Genomic DNA, 16,332 nt, shown 5'->3' on the forward strand with positions numbered 1-16,332 from the left:
GGACCCGTTAAGTGTCAGGATACTTTGTGCCTGTTAGATCCCATGTGTGCTCTTTGTGACCGAGCGCGTGTGTATCCCATGTCAGCTTGAGGCCCAAGCTGAGATCAGGGGTGGAATCTTGGCCTTTCTCAACACAAGTGGCAGAAATCCCACTCTCTCCACCAGCCCAGCACTTCACCGTGTCTCTCTGCAGACACGGAGCTGCAGCCCCCAGTAGTTCCTCTGACTCCATCTATCAGCAAAACTGCTGAGGGGTGCAGGTAGGTGAAATGACCTGCCTAACGCCCTGCACACCAGACCTCCGGGGGTAGGAACCGGATTTTAGCACCCAGCTCACTCTCTTCCCTTCCTCTCCTGGCTGCCTCCAAAGGGAGTGAGGATGGGCTGAGTGTGCGCTGCTGCCGGCAGCAACGCCGCTGGTCCCTCCTGCATGATCCCTGCACCTGGCGTCACTGCCCTAACTGCCTGGGCCCTGCAGAGGTCTAGATTACCCAAACTATCAGGAAAACAAAAAAACTCTTCCCGCTCATTTTTCTCAGCCTGAATAACCCCCTGACCTACCAGCACCCTACAGCTGGCACTTGTGAGCAGTCGCACAGGGACGGAGGAATGGGGCAGCTTCAGCCAGCAGCACTCACCTCCACCCTTACCGCGCCTTTCATTTCCCTGTCTTTTGGGATGTGTCTCAGCATCCCTGCTTTTAAAATACTCCTGGATCCTCTTCTAGTCATTCGCAGAAGAAACTGCCTGCCCTCTGGGGAGCCGCTCAGGCTAACAGATGTCAGCATTTTCACAAGCCACTTTGTTCAAGTGGATTTGGAGGATCTAACCGTATTTGTTCAGGGATGTTTAGTAACCCTCATGAGCTGGGCACTGCTGCACGTACTCAGTACATCTGACTAGGTTGCTTTTTGTCTGGAAATACATATATGTACTGACATATAAAAATAGATTTCTATTTGTACGTAAAGTATAATGTATATGCAGAGGAATTTTTGCATCTCTCTTAGGTCTCAGGTGGCATGATTGCTACGCTTGCATGACTGCACAGGTATGCCCCTAAAACGTCAGCACTGCTGCATCTGTGCAGCCCAGCCATAGCATTTGGTACCGTCAGTCCACCGTTGCGGGCAGAGATGGATCACTGTGTTCACTGCACTATGTGCAACACAAGATAGGCAAATGCTGAAGAATTTTGCTCATCCAGAATCACAGCTAAAAATATCTGTCATACAAAACCATATGCACAGATATCAGAACTTTCTGAAAACAAGAAACTCAAAAAGCGAAGGGTTTGGGGGTTATTTTGGCAGATTTCAAGCAGATTCTTTTTTTGTATCACAAAACTGTTAAGCCCAGCCAGCTGAGGTAAATCAGCATAACTTCATTGACCTACAGAGAAGGAGTTTTGCCCCAGCTGCAGATATGTGCTCTGATGATCTTGCTGCTGAAATCCAGAGCTCGCTTATCTGACCTTGACCTTAGCCTCTTAGCAAAGTATCTTCAACGGAGTTTTCTGAGATAAATGCAACTTAATGACTTCAAATTTTTATTAAATGTAGTTTCCATCATCCCAAGCAATGAGGTCTCTGAATTCCTCCACCTGGGTGTTACCCCAGTCAGCCAATTTTGTATTTAGGCAGGCACACCCCAGGAACATCTGAGCTAGAGCCCACATTTCTTTTCCATTATCTTGTCTGGCATTCTCATAAGCTTACATCATGGGATAGAAATATGTTTTACTTTTAACAACAAAGGAGACCTTTTTCCACGCTCCCCCCTCCATGTGGCTGACGGCTCGGGTTGACTATGCAAAGTCTGGGACCTTCTGCAGGGACACGAGGGGCTCGGGGACCTGCCAGTGACCGTGGTGGGTGGTGGTGTGTCCTCTCCTCCCCGTGCTCTGCTGCTGGGCAGCAGCTGACTGCCACTTCTGCACGGCACGACACCCTCGGTATGAAGAACATTAGGGACCTTCTGCTGGCATCATGTGGAGCCTCTGCGTGTCTTTGGGTGGGTGCTGCACCCTCAGCAAGAATGAAGATGATCTGAAAGTGCTAGTTTTCATGAGGGTTATTCCTACCTCTCCCAAAATGCTTTCCCACCCTACCAGAGTGGTTTTTTCTGAAACAAATATGTTCTATTTATTTATTTAATGTGCTGTTGAATGACCTTCTGGAAAACCATTCCTGACACAAGGCTCTAAAATGGATGGGCAGGCCTAACTTCAGAGAGCATGCTCCTTACAATCAGGATGAATCATTTGAGTAGTTACTGTTTAGATTGATATAATTTTAGTTATAATTATGGGTAACGAGAAGGCATTTAGAGTCTGTAATATTGTAATTCATGGTGAGAGGAGTCCTAAATGAAATAAAATATATCCAGATTTGTTTTTTCTCCCTGTCTAGATATTATGCACGTAAGCATGATTCTTTAAGGAACAGATTTTCTGCCGTTGTAAAAATCTAGCAAAAGTAGGTCAAAAATGACATCTAGAGATAACATGTTTGGTAACCACAAAGGGACTGTCTGTGTCTTTCTATTTGGCCTTTTAAGAGTCCTGCGATTTATTACTATAGGTACAGCTCCAGCATGAAAAGATTTTGATTCATAGACTCCCATGGACTGTGGTGGGTGGATCACAGATGCATACTGTCATTTTTATTATCCCATTACACTAATAGAAGATGATAAAATTATATTAGCAAAGATCTGGAAATACAAAAAAAACAACCAAAACCATTATAAACACATAAACCTACTGTCATCTGCCTGGCTCTAGAGTACCATCACCTAGAGTACCTTGGACCATGCCACTGACGTGGTTGGTGCTCTCCTGCAGAACCCAAAAAGACACAATGACAGCAATCCCCAAGCGAAGGACTTGAAAACCACCCCGTGAGCAGACAGCCCATGTCCTGCACCCCGGGAAGCTGCATCGTTTAACTAACTAGTGTGGCTTTTGGCCATGGAGAAAAGAGGGAAAGGAAGCTAGAGAGAGCAAATGAAAGCATGGGTTTGGGCGTGTGAGTGCATGAAAGAAAGAGTGAGCTCACCACTGCTCTCGTGAGCCAGAAGCCATGCCAGGGCTCGGGAGAACAGCTGAGCAGCGCTGGTGCCAGCCCACGGAGGCTGGACACAGGTGCCATTAGCTCCTAACATGCAGTTGACAGTTGTCTCCGATTGCAGCCATGTTTGAGAGTTCCTGTTTCAAAGGTTTCACAGCTGTGCTTTTATGGGAAGATTTGAATGAGGATAGGGAAGAGCTGTGCCATGGACAAGGAGTGGGAAAGTGATTGTTAGAACGAACCCTGAGTCCTGACGTATCCACATTAAAATAGCTGCAACTTTTTGCATCTGTTGATGGCTTGATAATTAATGTTAAATAAAAGCAAAACTTCAGTATCTGCAGCTGATATTTCACATATGCTATATAAGACATCAGCATAATGAACATACTCGCTGCATTTTCATAGCATAATTTAAATGACAGAGGGTTTTTTATGGCACAGGTTGAACTACATTTCAACAAATGCCGAGACAGCAACCAACTTTGCCCATCAGGTGCTGTTTGAACATCCAGGCTGCTATGCCCTAGACTGCACGTGACAAGCTCTCCACATACTCCCTTAATCTCTTAGAGACTTGATAATGAAATACATAAACTATGACCCTTATTGATCAGGGCTCACACTAATTAATTTCCCAAAGTCCTGTCCCAGCCTGCAGTGATATCAATGTAGAAAAGAGAAAGAAAAAAAAAAAAAAAACAACTCAAGGATGGGGACTTTGGTTGGCCAAAAGACCTAAGGGTGAAGTACTTATCCCATTGAAATCAATGCCAAGTCCCAATTGATTTTAGTCATCCATTGATGTTACCATTAGTCAAGTATATGGATGCTTAGTCTCAAAAGTTTATACAATTGCCACAAGTGGCTTTTATAGCAGTTTTATATAGCTTTTATAGCAGTCCTAAACCAAATCTGCCTGCATACATGCAGCAGTGCAGAGAATCCCCTCCAGCTCCTGGGTGCCTTGTTCCATCTTATCGTTCCTCCAGCAGCAAAAACAGTTGAAAAGGTTCCCACCCTTCCCAGTACCCTGAACTGGGGTCTCCTGTTGGAAGTGTCTGTGTGGTCTCTTGTGAGATGCATCAAGGATGGATCCTGGGTTTGGCTGGGGTGGTGCAGACTCGCAGACGGTTGCAGGGATGCAGCTGATTATTGTTCATACCATGGGGTGGAAATAATAGGAAGGAGCAAGAGCTTCTGAAGCAATTTGTCACCAGAAAAATTTCTCATGGACCTACACCCTGAGCGATGTGCCTCTGAAGAGCTCTGCCAACAGTTAATGATGTTCTTCATGTTGCTTTTATGCACGCTCCCCTTGTCAAGCGGGAGTGACCAGGAATATTACTAAGCTGATTTTACGGCTGGTCTAACACAACAGTCCAAGGGACTTCCCCACAATGAATCAAAAAGAAAAGGAGGCAGGAGTATGACTTTTTGGTTTTCCAATCCAAACCCTCGATAAATATTTCCTACTGGCAGGGAACCAGTTCTCTACAGTCACTTTGCTTCTGTCCAAGACTCCTTCCCAGATTTAGCACTTTCGGTAATACTACATGCTGCTTAATTGTCCTAACGACATTCTGGAGGCTGAGTTGAATTAATCAGGAGTTATCACTGCTGCACTCACATGTTTCACCACTGCCCTTCATGTTGCCCTGTGTGGGACCAGCCCGCGGTGTCTGTGTCCCGCATCCATGAGTTAGACAGGTGCTCCGCATGTCCGAGCTGCTACAGAGCTTGATATGATCCAAGGCAGGATTTATGTGCCGTGCCACAAGTAGCTTTCCATCCTGGTGAGGGCTAAGGGCTACAAAAATCTGCTCAGAAAGGTAAAGTCAAACGCCTGTGCCATCTCCACTGTCCGCACTTGGACCTTTTGCAGAGGGTGGTTCCGCAGAAGCAGAGCCAGCTCATGGCATTACTGTGTTTCGGCTCTAGGCATTACAATAGTGAGGCTTCTGGATTTCTTTAAAATCTGAACTAGGTGTAAACTGACACAGTTTTGTCCTTTTGCAGTGAAAAATAATAGCTTTTCAAAGTGTGAATTGCTCTGGAGCCTTACCTCTGAAACCTAAAGACAACATTTTAAAGTGTCAACATGGATTGCTTTTAATATCTTTTAAGTGGGAATAATGATCTAAGGTATTCACCACAATTTCAGACTGACTTCCGTGTGTCCTCAGTTGCCAAAAGTCTCTACGTTAGCTGCCAAAACCTCTTCTTCCCTTCCAACCGTTTCTGCATAGCAGCTTTGGGTTGCCAACACAAAACTCAGCATCGCTGTGAAAACTGAAAAGGTGAAGATATTGTAAAACTAACCAAATTATGAACTAAAGAGCATGAAGTCAATGGACTTTTTTGTTTTCATATGGAAATTTTTGAAAAGCTGAGTTTATTTTATTTTAAAGAAAGCTACTGCTGAGTTTCCTGTTGATTTAGCCAGAACATGGGGAACACAACACAGGATTTGACTTGTCTTTGCTGAAATGTCTGTGGCCTTGAACAGATAATATATTTTTCAGTAACATACTTCTCTTTGCCTGCTGCCGGTCTTTTTTTTTTTTTTTTCTCTATGCTCTCTCCAGATTGACTTTCACTCCACTTACTGCCTGCCTCATTTCTCACCCTGTTTTTCCAGTTGTTTTTTCTGCTGCTTTTCTCAGTATCTTTCTCCCAGGTTATAAGCAAAACAGAACTCAACTTTGGGCTGAACTTTTAAACCCACATCTTGAAACTGAAACAAGCACCTTCTGTCTCTATGTAGAAGCAACTTCACAGCTTGAGTCACTTAGCACTTTTAGCAGTTGCAGAATGGAAAAGGCCCATTGGAAGAGCAGAGGCTTTGAATGCTGGGGAGGTGCCACAACAACCAGAAATAACACAGCGATAGTCGTGTAATTAAACACAATGTGGGTATGTTCGTGGCTGGTAGTAGAAAGAAGCTCATTGTATTAGCCAGTTTTAAGCAACATGAGGGAAAAGCAGAGATGCAAACACTCAGTGGACCCGGCAGACCCACAGCATCAGCTGGAGTTTATCCACTAATCCCTGCACGGTCACGGACGTAAGGAGCTGGGGGGTTTATTCCCTCTTCTGTGTCCTTGTTTTTTGTGAGCCTATGGGTGGACAAAGTAAAGCAAAGCTGACTCGATATCTACTGATAAAAGTACATACTCAATAAAATCTGGAATTGTGATTAGAAACTGGGTAACGATAGTTGCTATTATTCTGGTTGCAGGACGAATGCCTTAGTTCCAGCTCTCCAGCCCAGGCTTCCTGCACCCAGCGCAACCCTGCACGTCACTCCGATCCTGACATTGAACTCACAACAACCCAGACCGAGAAGACTGCCAAAAAATCTCCCGCTATTCTTCTTCATCCTCACTAACAATTTGGTAATGAAGTATTGATTTCCACTCCCCTGCTTATGGACGATATTAGATTTTCATTGATAAACTGCACTGGGGCTGTCTGGTCTCCACTGTCCCTTTTTGCTGTCACTAAAACAAAGTGCCACTGAAGTAAGATAATGACTGAGAACATTGATGTACTTATTTCGTCAATTTGTAACACTTGACAGGAAAAAAAAATTCTTCATAGTTTAATGTCCAAGTGTGCTACACAAGATGCAGTCACATTGGAAGCTTTACTTTTCATGGTAATGTCCATTTCCTATTTATAACCCCTTTGGGATAGTTTGTCTAAAGGAAATGTTTCTATTCTGTGCAGCTATTACTGTTGCACCTGGGTTGCCCAATCCAGTCATTGCACTAGGGATCAATACATCACAGTAAGTACAAGAATTATTAAGTTAAAACAGATTCTGAGCCAAAAAACCTCTGAACAATGTTAATCTTCTGTGCAAGTTGTTCAAATAGTTATGCTTAACCATGTTGCTGCCAAAGATTTGTTTAAAATGGATTATTTTCAGTTTGTTTTATTCCTCAGATATATATATATATTTAAATCTCCATTACGGTTTATGACGAGACATATGCGATGGAGTGATTTTTAAACAAAAGTACTATTGTTAGATTATTGAACATTATATAAATATAGGTATATCTATATATAAATATCACTATATAAATATCTATATATAGATATAAAAGAATAAAAGTAGAATTCCTTTCTCAATTAGGTGAGCCTAAATCTAAAGCTCTCTGTTGCAGTCAATGGAGTTACCTTGGATTTACCCACCCGAAATGGGATCAGAATCTGGTCTCGGTGCCCTCCGCCCCGCCTGGCTGGTCCTGCCGGCACGGGCAGGCTGGCAAGCACAGCCGGCTTGGAGTCACCAAGACCTGGGGAGACGGGGGCTACTAAGATGGCCATTTCAAATTTGTGCTTGTAACTTTTTTCATTAAAACTTCGAGGTCCCAATTTTAATTTGTGGAATATTCACGTTAATAATGAGATCTAATTAAGACATCCATTAAAAGCCCGTTAAAGTTAATTTAACGTAAAAATTCCAATAGAACTGTATTAGATTTTCTCCATTAAATTAACGTTATGGATTTTTAACGGATGTCTTAATTATACATTATTATTAACGGGAATACTGTATTACACAGATTAAAATCGGGTCCCGAGTCAACTCGCACAATCTTCCAGGAGGTGCTAATGTCACGAGTCCCACGTCACCTAGTGCACTGCTTGGAAAATCCGGCACAGCCCTGTTTACTCGCCGAGCTTTTCCTCGCAGCGAAAGCAACCTCCAGGAGACAAATCCATCTCTGCACTTAATGAGGAACTTCCCTGATTCTCAAAGGAAAAATAAGTCTGGATCAAGTGGTAAACTGCTACTCTGTCGCAAATGAAATATTCCAAGTATGCTGGGCACAAGTTGGGAAGAGGATCTGTCTCAAGTCAGAAAGGGCTTTGGGGTGTCTTTTGCTCTTGTTTCGGTTTAGATGTTCAAGGATACAACTGAAGTGCAGCATTCACAAAATCAGACTCGGTAGGTTTTACCGCATTCCCTGTGGCTTGTGCAGAAGGGCCTGTTTTGGCGTTGTTTGGGAAATTTTCACATGATCCCTAAACTCCACATGGAGGAGAAAAAAGGGCCCTTCTTATTTACCTCCTAGGGAAAGTGTTGCCCTTATGCCACATATAATAGCAAATTGCTTTTTTTATGGCATGCATAACCTAGATGGGAAAAAATATGGCGCTTGAGGGAAGGAGGGAAAAAGTAAATGAAGTTCCAGGAATGTCATTCTGAAGTAATGAGGCATGGACAGAAAATATACCCCTCACATCATCGGATTGAGATGGCAGTCGAAATAGCTTCATTGAAGTGTCAGCACTCATCCATCAATCAATCATCCACAAGGAAAAATAGCGACAGTACAACGGGGCGGCTTTTATGGGATTTACTCATGGGCATAGGGAATAGCAGCTCAAATGTAGTTCTGACATGAAAAGCAAGGTGCTGATATTATTTTTTATGATGGGAGGATCATAAAGTGAATTGAGAACAGTGAGGTCTGTCTTTGCTTAACCTATTCAACTGGAAATGAACGGAGCTCAACTGGAAACGAGCAGAGCCTTCAGATGGGTTAAGATTGAAGCCTGCACCGTGCTGAGCACCAGCCATTGACAACAAAATTCTATTAAAGCAAAATCAATGCATTAGCATTGAGCTCCTCAGAAGCTGTTAAATTGCACAGCCCAGTTCAGAGTTATTAAGCGAAGTCGCACAAGGTGTGTCCTGCAGCACGGAGCCAAAGGCAGCAAGCGCCGTGGTACAATGCCACTTGGCAGAAACTGCAGCTCCAGCCCCACTCCCTTGCCCATCCAGCTTTTGGATGCTCTAGAAAAAATATTTGGCTTATTGCAGAATCTGACAGGTGAAGTTCCCACTGACTTCAAGCGACCCTGCTCCTTGCTCCCGGTTGCAGCGGGGTGTTTTGCTGTCTGCTTTGGTAGGAACCCTCCGTGCAGTGTGTTTGACCACTTGGCTGTGGCCAAGCCGCATGGATCCCAACATGGGCTGCTGCTGGGAGCAAGGAGCCTTCTTCCAGCAACAAGGTGGCCCTATGGCCCCGGCCAAGCCCGCAGCATCCAGGGCTGGGGCTCTTTGGGGCACCAGCTGCTCAATATTGGCAGAAAAGAGGCTTTCCTGGTGCCCCATAGCTGGTGAGCAGCGGGCTTGTGGTGACAACAGGGAACCCCACGGAACAAATCGGCCACCCCAGCCCCACCTGTGATGGCACTTGGGACCCCAAAGCTGAAAACCCCCCAAGGTTTTCAGGAGGGCCGGTTGCCCCGCGGGAGGTCTGGCTGGCCCAGCAGCCTGTTTTGCTCAGGAGGCTTCGCTCCAGCACAGGCAAATGTGGGAACAGCTACTTCATTTAAAATCTGGCCACAAACCTTTATTACACAGTGCTAAACCTTGATTATTTTGCCTGCATTGCTGTCCTCTGGGAACATTTTAGGTACACATTTGAATTAAGTGATTTTTTTTTTTTTTTACAATATGATATAAAAAAAGAAAATGTACATCTCTCCTCTCTCTTTCTCTGTACGAAACTGGATGAGTTGATAGTTTATCTGTCATATAAATCAGGTAACACAGAAAATCATTGCATCTTTTCTCTGTCGTATCTACTCAATATCTATCGTTCTGACTTTTATTCTTATTGGAGATCATCAAAACATTAATTAAAAGCCTGGTGATCAAACAGCCGAATATTTATGATTCACGTCCTTGCTTATTAACAAGTGGCATATTGATACACCACATATCCAAGCTGTTTATGCTCTTGCACTGCAATAAAGCAGTAAGAATTGTTACCCTTACATGCTGCTTTGAGAGATTTATTCAGAAACCATAGCTCCCTTCCTGCCACCATCCATGTCAAAATAAGCCATATCACCTTAGAAAAAATGTTCTGTTTTAAAAGAGGGAGATGTAATTAACATCTCTTTGGAGCCTAATATATAGGAATTTCATTGGATCAGTCTCAGGTGCTTTTTCCAGACTCTTATTATTTAGGCTGAGAGGGAGAAGGACACAACTTTAAAAATGGTTGTCATTAGTACAATAATAATTGTTGGTTTTTAAAAAAAAAATCTTTGAGAATCCGTTAACAAACCTGCCCAGTAATTACGTGTCAATGCAACTTATCATGGGTTTTATCACCTACTTGTAAAAGTATTTAAAAGACTGACCTCCCTAGCTTTTTTTAGAGATCATGGAGGATATAAGAAGTCATTTTAAAAATCAATAATTATATATTAACACGATAAGGGTTGAAGCTCTCCAAGCCAGTTTTACAGGCTATTGAGTCGACACTCACACATTCACATGGAGAGGATTGTTTCCCTCATTTCTGGCCTTTTTTTTTCCTTCCTTAATAGTGTTTTGATAAAGTGCCATATTTATTGACTAATTTATAACCACAGTTCAGTTCCTAAAATAGAAGGGGCTATTCCCACTGGGAAGCATCCACGCAGGCTTTGCATGGAAAGCCAGCTGCCCTCGGGGATCAGGAAAGTACAAAAGTAGCAGAGTTTTGGCCCGGGGCAGCCTCGGGGTGGGAGCTACGGAGGGGAGATGGGCTTTCCTCAGCGCTGCTAATTGCTAATGGCCTGGCCCTGCCAGCAAGGCGTTGCTCTTTTGGTCTTGCTGTGAATATTGTCTTGCAATCAAACCTGCTAGGGAAGCACAAGGGAATGAGAGATGGCAACCTCATTTTTTTGGCAGAGATTTCCTCCCAGCGAAGAAATGACCCTGTTCAGCACCCAAGGCCAGGCAAGGCTGAGGCCACCATCCCCATCCCCATCCCCATTCCCATCCCCGTCCCTGGTCCCATCCCCACTCCACTTGCCATCGTAGCTCTGGGGCTGGAGAGAGCGCCCTGGCTAAGTGGAGGTGGGGCTCTGTCACATGGGGCTTTTGTCTTCCCAAACAGATATACGATGCAATTTATATTTAAAATTCTCTCTATAAAGACAGTATTGATCACAGATTCCAGATCAATATGTTGCAATTACAGCAGGCTTTAAAGGCCATCTGTCCCCGAGCAGGAGCGCTGGTATAACCACCTCTATATATTTTGAAAAAGTGCTACTGGTATGTGCCCGTCTTCTTACCGTACACCCTGACATATTATTTTTGCTCCTGGGAAGTTGTCTTTAGGAGCTACATAGAGTTGTAATTCCCAGTCACTGGCCACCCAAGAGGACAACTCGGACCAGCTTCTTCTTGGGTTGCAAAGTCACACCAGGGTCGGGGACGCTGTGGTGTTGCTGGCTGGGTTTTCCTGCTCCCCCTCACAATTCATCCCACAGGTTACAGCTTTTCTTTTTGTCCTCGGTTGAAAACGATCAGCAAGAAGTTGTCGAACTTCACTAAAACGAAGAACTTTTCAGTAATGGTGCTGCAGAGTTTGAGCTGGGCATTGGTAGTTGCAAACGTCCTTTTTTTATATGTGACAGGTTGGACCACAGCGAATGTAACATTTTGAAACTTGTAACTAAGGAATAAATGACATGCATCTAAAGAGAGATTTCAACGCTTGTTTCATCAAACTGAGGTCCTAATTTGTCATCGCCTGAAGTTGAGATAAGTCTTTCTGTCGATGCCCCTGGATGAGGTAACTAGGCAGTTATTCCCGAAAGAAATGCTTCCTGGATTTTCTTTTTTCTTCTTTTCTTAATTATTTCCTGCAGTGGTTGACTTCACACAAGCGCACGGAATTTAGGATTTTTTTATTCTCCAATTGTCTTTTGAAGGAAAGTGAAAGAATAAAAAAATAAAAATAATGGCTTTACAGTGACAACAGAAGCTGATATAGCTTTGCAAATGAGCACATGCCAAGCGTAAAAGCCCGGGGAGGGGGTGTGCGTCCTGCACATGCTGTGCCGCATCCCACCAGCACATTTCTAATCTTCCCTGCAACCGCCTCCCTCTGATTTCAGTTCAGCCTTCAGCTTTACACCAACATCTAAAAAACAGAAGCCAGATTCTGAATGCATTTATCCCAGTGTAAATCCAGAGCTACTCCTTCAAATTTACCCTCTGTCTACACAGCTCCAAACACTGCCCACAAGGTCCGAACCCTGGATTCCTAACGTGTTTAGATGGTTTTGAAAACAGCTTCAACAAACAGTTGAAGCTCCATGCAGATTAAATCTAAGGCACGGTCTGCACTTCAGAAGGTTTATAGTTATGTCAGGGAAGTGATTGCAAAACTTTGTTATTGATGTGACTATGCTGGTAAAAGTCCTAATGTAAAAACAGTTGTATCACTATAAAGCACTTTATACTGGTACAGCTTATTTTGCTTTGCTGGACCACTTTTATACCAGTGCAGGCACTTTTATCCCAGTATACTTCAATCTACACTGGTGGTCACTTTTTGGTTTAACTATGCCAGCAAAAATGCGAAGAGTAGATAAAGTTTAAGATGACACTGTTGTTTCTTGCACCGAAGTGTCTGTACAATATTTTCTTTGAGAGTCTTTTTAAAAGTGAAATAGCTGTACTTCTGGACTTAACTGCAGGGTAATAAACTTCCAGTTCATCATCACTCTCAGCTCATGAAATGTCTTCAGGCCTTTGTAAAAAGCCCTGTTTGAGACAACAGATTAAATACTAATCCTGGCAGATCGTACATCTCCACTTGAGTTCATACCATCTAGCTGAGCAAACTCCTTTTTTTTTCCTTTTTTTCATCTAAGTAAAGGCAACAAATTCTTTCATTAGACTTCCTAGATGAGAGAACAGGAGAAAGAGATCAATATTTTAAAAATAAAATGAAAATAGCATCAAGCAAAAATGCAGCTACATTAAATGCAAGGAATGCTTTCCCTTGAAAGCCACATCCCCACGTGGGCATCAGCCCCGGGTGAGGGATGTATTTACAGTACTTAAACATCCATGCAATTGTCTCAAATATGGAAGATTTATGTGGGCAATGTTTTCACTTACTAACTGGTCCATGTGACATTAAAAAAATATGTATCTGTATATATTTTGGTAGATATGTGGCTAGGTGCAGATATCTACCCCCTATATACGTTCCTGCGTACACTGGCACACTGTACGTGTGCGTGTATGTGTATCTATTTATAAACAGGCAACAATTCTGTGGCTGAAGTAACAGCTGGGCACTGTTGGCACCAAGCGAAGCAGCAGATATCTTCAGGATGTACAATGCAGTATTTTGGCTTTATAACGCAGCAAATGCTGGAATGTGCAATACAGGTTGCAAAAGCTGACAAGCTAAACAGTTCTTATTTGGCTCAGGGTACTTCACTGTCATATGTCTCCGGTACATTATGCCCTTTTGTCTAGTGCTCAGGCACCACTTATTAATCCTTTGTTTTTTGGGGTTTTGGGGTTTTTTCTGTACATTTGTTTTGGGTTTTATTATTGTGAATATGTCAGCACGAATCATGAGAGATCCACCCCCATGTTAAATAAAGGAGCATAGTTGGCCATAATAGTAAATCTGACGGTTTCGCTCTGCCCCAGCGCTTGTGGTATGTAGTAAGTTTGTTATTGGCAGCATCTTCAGGTTACATCTGTGACCCGTGGTGTTAGTTCTAGAATTTTGTTTAAAAAATAAATTAAAAAAAAAAAAGAATCAAAAGCTCATTTCTCTTTAAAAAAAATTGTATATACTACAAATTGCAAAAAGGAAAGATTAAACACATTTTTTATATTAACAACGCAAATGGGACTCCTTTCCGAGAGGACTCACGGTGACTTTATCTGTAGAATGTTTCAGTGCTTATGCACTAATTTTGTAACAAGTGCATGCTGTATAGAATATATTGCCTGTATACTTAGAGTGGAGGGGGGGCCAAGCTGCTTTTCATTGTGCACTGCAGCTTGTTTGGATGAAAAGTTGCGCCTTTGATGCATTTTTATACTGTACATATTTGTATATATTAACTATATTGCCATGTTATGAACACAGATTTTGTTATATTTGCTTGTTTCGGTTTCCTACAAAAAACTGGTCCATAACGGGGGATATTTTTTTTTTTTGTATAGAAAATATGCTTGTAATTTTTGTTTGTTTGTTTTCTTGGTCATCATCTTTTAATGGCTCATAAAGGAATTAGAGACGAGTTTTTGGCGGAACTCTGAGAAGCAAGTCTGTGTTTGCATGAGACCTGCCCAATCTCTGGCTATAAAGGGGGGCGGGGGGAAGAGGGGGAATCTAAGTCAAGTTTTGCTTTTAAAGCATGCTTAGTCCCATGGGAAAACTCATACATGTACAATTATTCTCTTTGTATTTTATCTAATAGTGCCTGAATTTTTTTTTTTAATGTCTTCTTGGAGGAACAATTCATAATTGTCAAAATTTGAAACATTAGCTTAATTTTGTTTTCATGACCTCTCATTTCTCCTCCTTATTTATTTTGTTGCTGTTTATAATGGGCCCCAAGGCCATTTCTGACATTGCAGTGTTCTTCTTCCACATTAAGGATGTTTTTAAAATTACTAAGATTATTGAGCCAACAGGCTGTTTTAATCAAAACCATGTTTCACTTGGTTTTGATGATTATGAATGGTCCTTACAGTGGAAGAGCCCTTTCTGCTGGGGGGACCATACCACCTAGCGGCCCCCAGGCTCAGCACAGCCAGCCGCCTGCCCAACAGTTACTGCCTTTCTCAAAGCCTAGCTGGCAATTTTGCTTCAAATTATTTGCTTGTTATAACTAACTTAAACTAAACAAATTGATAATGTTAATGGCATATTTTTTTTTCCTTTGGCTGATTGCTAAATAAATTCGTATAATTTATACTAGAGGAGATTACTGCTTTTATTGTTTTGGGTTCCCCCAAACCAATTATTAACAATCAGGACTATGTATCTCATTAAATTTAAATCAGGTCAAACCTATTTATCTAAGGCCTTTTCTGATTTACAAGAAGATGACTGTATTCCAGTGCATTTAAGATGTATTTCTGTGTATGATTTTGCAGCATTGAATTCTATTAATGGTGATTTTTTTTGTTCTGTATTTTTACCATGGTAAATACATTGTAAAAAAAAAAAATTCTCTCAACTTTGCCACAGAAAACATTACTTTTTATGCCCAGGGATTTTTTTTTTTAATAAAATCACTGCAGTTTTAGAACTGTAATTAAAGCCCTGAATAATAGATCACACATCTTTATCTGTTGTGTTTAAAAGAAAAAAAAATAGCCCAAACTGTTCACATAATCCTGAATGCCTCATTTCCATAAAAAAGGTTTCTATACATATATTATTTACATTTTTAAACATGGTAATTCTTTCCTTTGTGGCATAAAATGTCTCTTTTCCACTGCAGCTATTGGAAAGCGACTGCTCACATCTGAAATGTTATCGTAATTTGCATCAGGAAACCCAACTGCAGACATTAAGGACTTGGGTGTGTTCAATTATGATTTTGCTGGAGGCTGTCCCTCATTTTAATGCTGCACTCATTGAACTACCTTTCTGAAATCTAGCTGATATGGTTCACCATAGACATGCTTCACAACATCATTAGCTTTGCAAATGGCTTCATTTCAGTCAATGCAGACTTCAGTTTTGGCCAATTGTAAAATGGAAATTTGAAAAGGAAAAAAAAAAAAAAAACAGATGCACTTAAAACATGAAAAGAATTATTTATATGATAAAAATATATTTAGATTTTCAAAGCACAAGACTGAACAGAAGTGCTCTTTTTATGCTTTCTGAAGATGTTACTGTTAAAAGTCTTTCTACATCAGGCTTAATAAATCTGTAATGACATTTGATGGATTGATTTTTGTGTGGGTTTTTCTTTTCTTTCTTTCTTTTTTTTCCCCTTTCTTTCTCTGCAGAGAAAGAAAAAGACTGACCTGGAGAGGCTGTGGGAGTAAAAGAAAAAAACCACAGGAATGTGCCTGTTTCAGTAAAACTCACGAACGATTTCTAGCAGCCTCCTTTCCCTTAAATAATAATCACTTAGAGTAAGAAAAAGACAGGAAAAAAAATCCAACTACACCACCCTGCATTTGTTTCGACAGATCTTTTTCCTTCCCTCATCTGGCTCCTCTGACCACTCCATGCCTGGGTTATTTATGGTGTAATCTACAGCGAGGCATTGGGCTGCTGTCACACAAATTCAAGGCTCGCTAGCCATAAACCAGGCATGATTGAGATACCAAACACCCTTCTCTCCAGCGCTCCACCTCAGACGGATGGCTCTGCTTAACACTTAGTTTCCCTAAGCACTCCCTGGTCCCCCGTAAGGTCCCCCCGCGCGGGCTGGTGCCTCCCGCACC

At 42.1% G+C, this 16,332-nt stretch overlaps 1 protein-coding gene across 2 annotated transcripts in view; it reads left to right on the forward strand.

The window, feature by feature from the left end:
* TSHZ2 (teashirt zinc finger homeobox 2) overlaps positions 1–15,826 on the forward strand; it is a 232,039-nt gene extending 216,213 nt beyond the window's left edge. For both annotated transcript variants that reach the window (XM_056353791.1, XM_056353787.1), the window contains exon 3: positions 6,313–15,826. The gene's annotated coding sequence lies outside the window, so the exon portion shown is untranslated. The remainder of the gene's footprint in view (positions 1–6,312) is intronic.
* Positions 15,827–16,332: the final 506 nt, after the last annotated feature.

Source organism: Falco biarmicus, chromosome 10 (genome assembly GCF_023638135.1).
Source record: "Falco biarmicus isolate bFalBia1 chromosome 10, bFalBia1.pri, whole genome shotgun sequence".
In the NCBI taxonomy this organism is placed as follows: domain Eukaryota; kingdom Metazoa; phylum Chordata; class Aves; order Falconiformes; family Falconidae; genus Falco; species Falco biarmicus.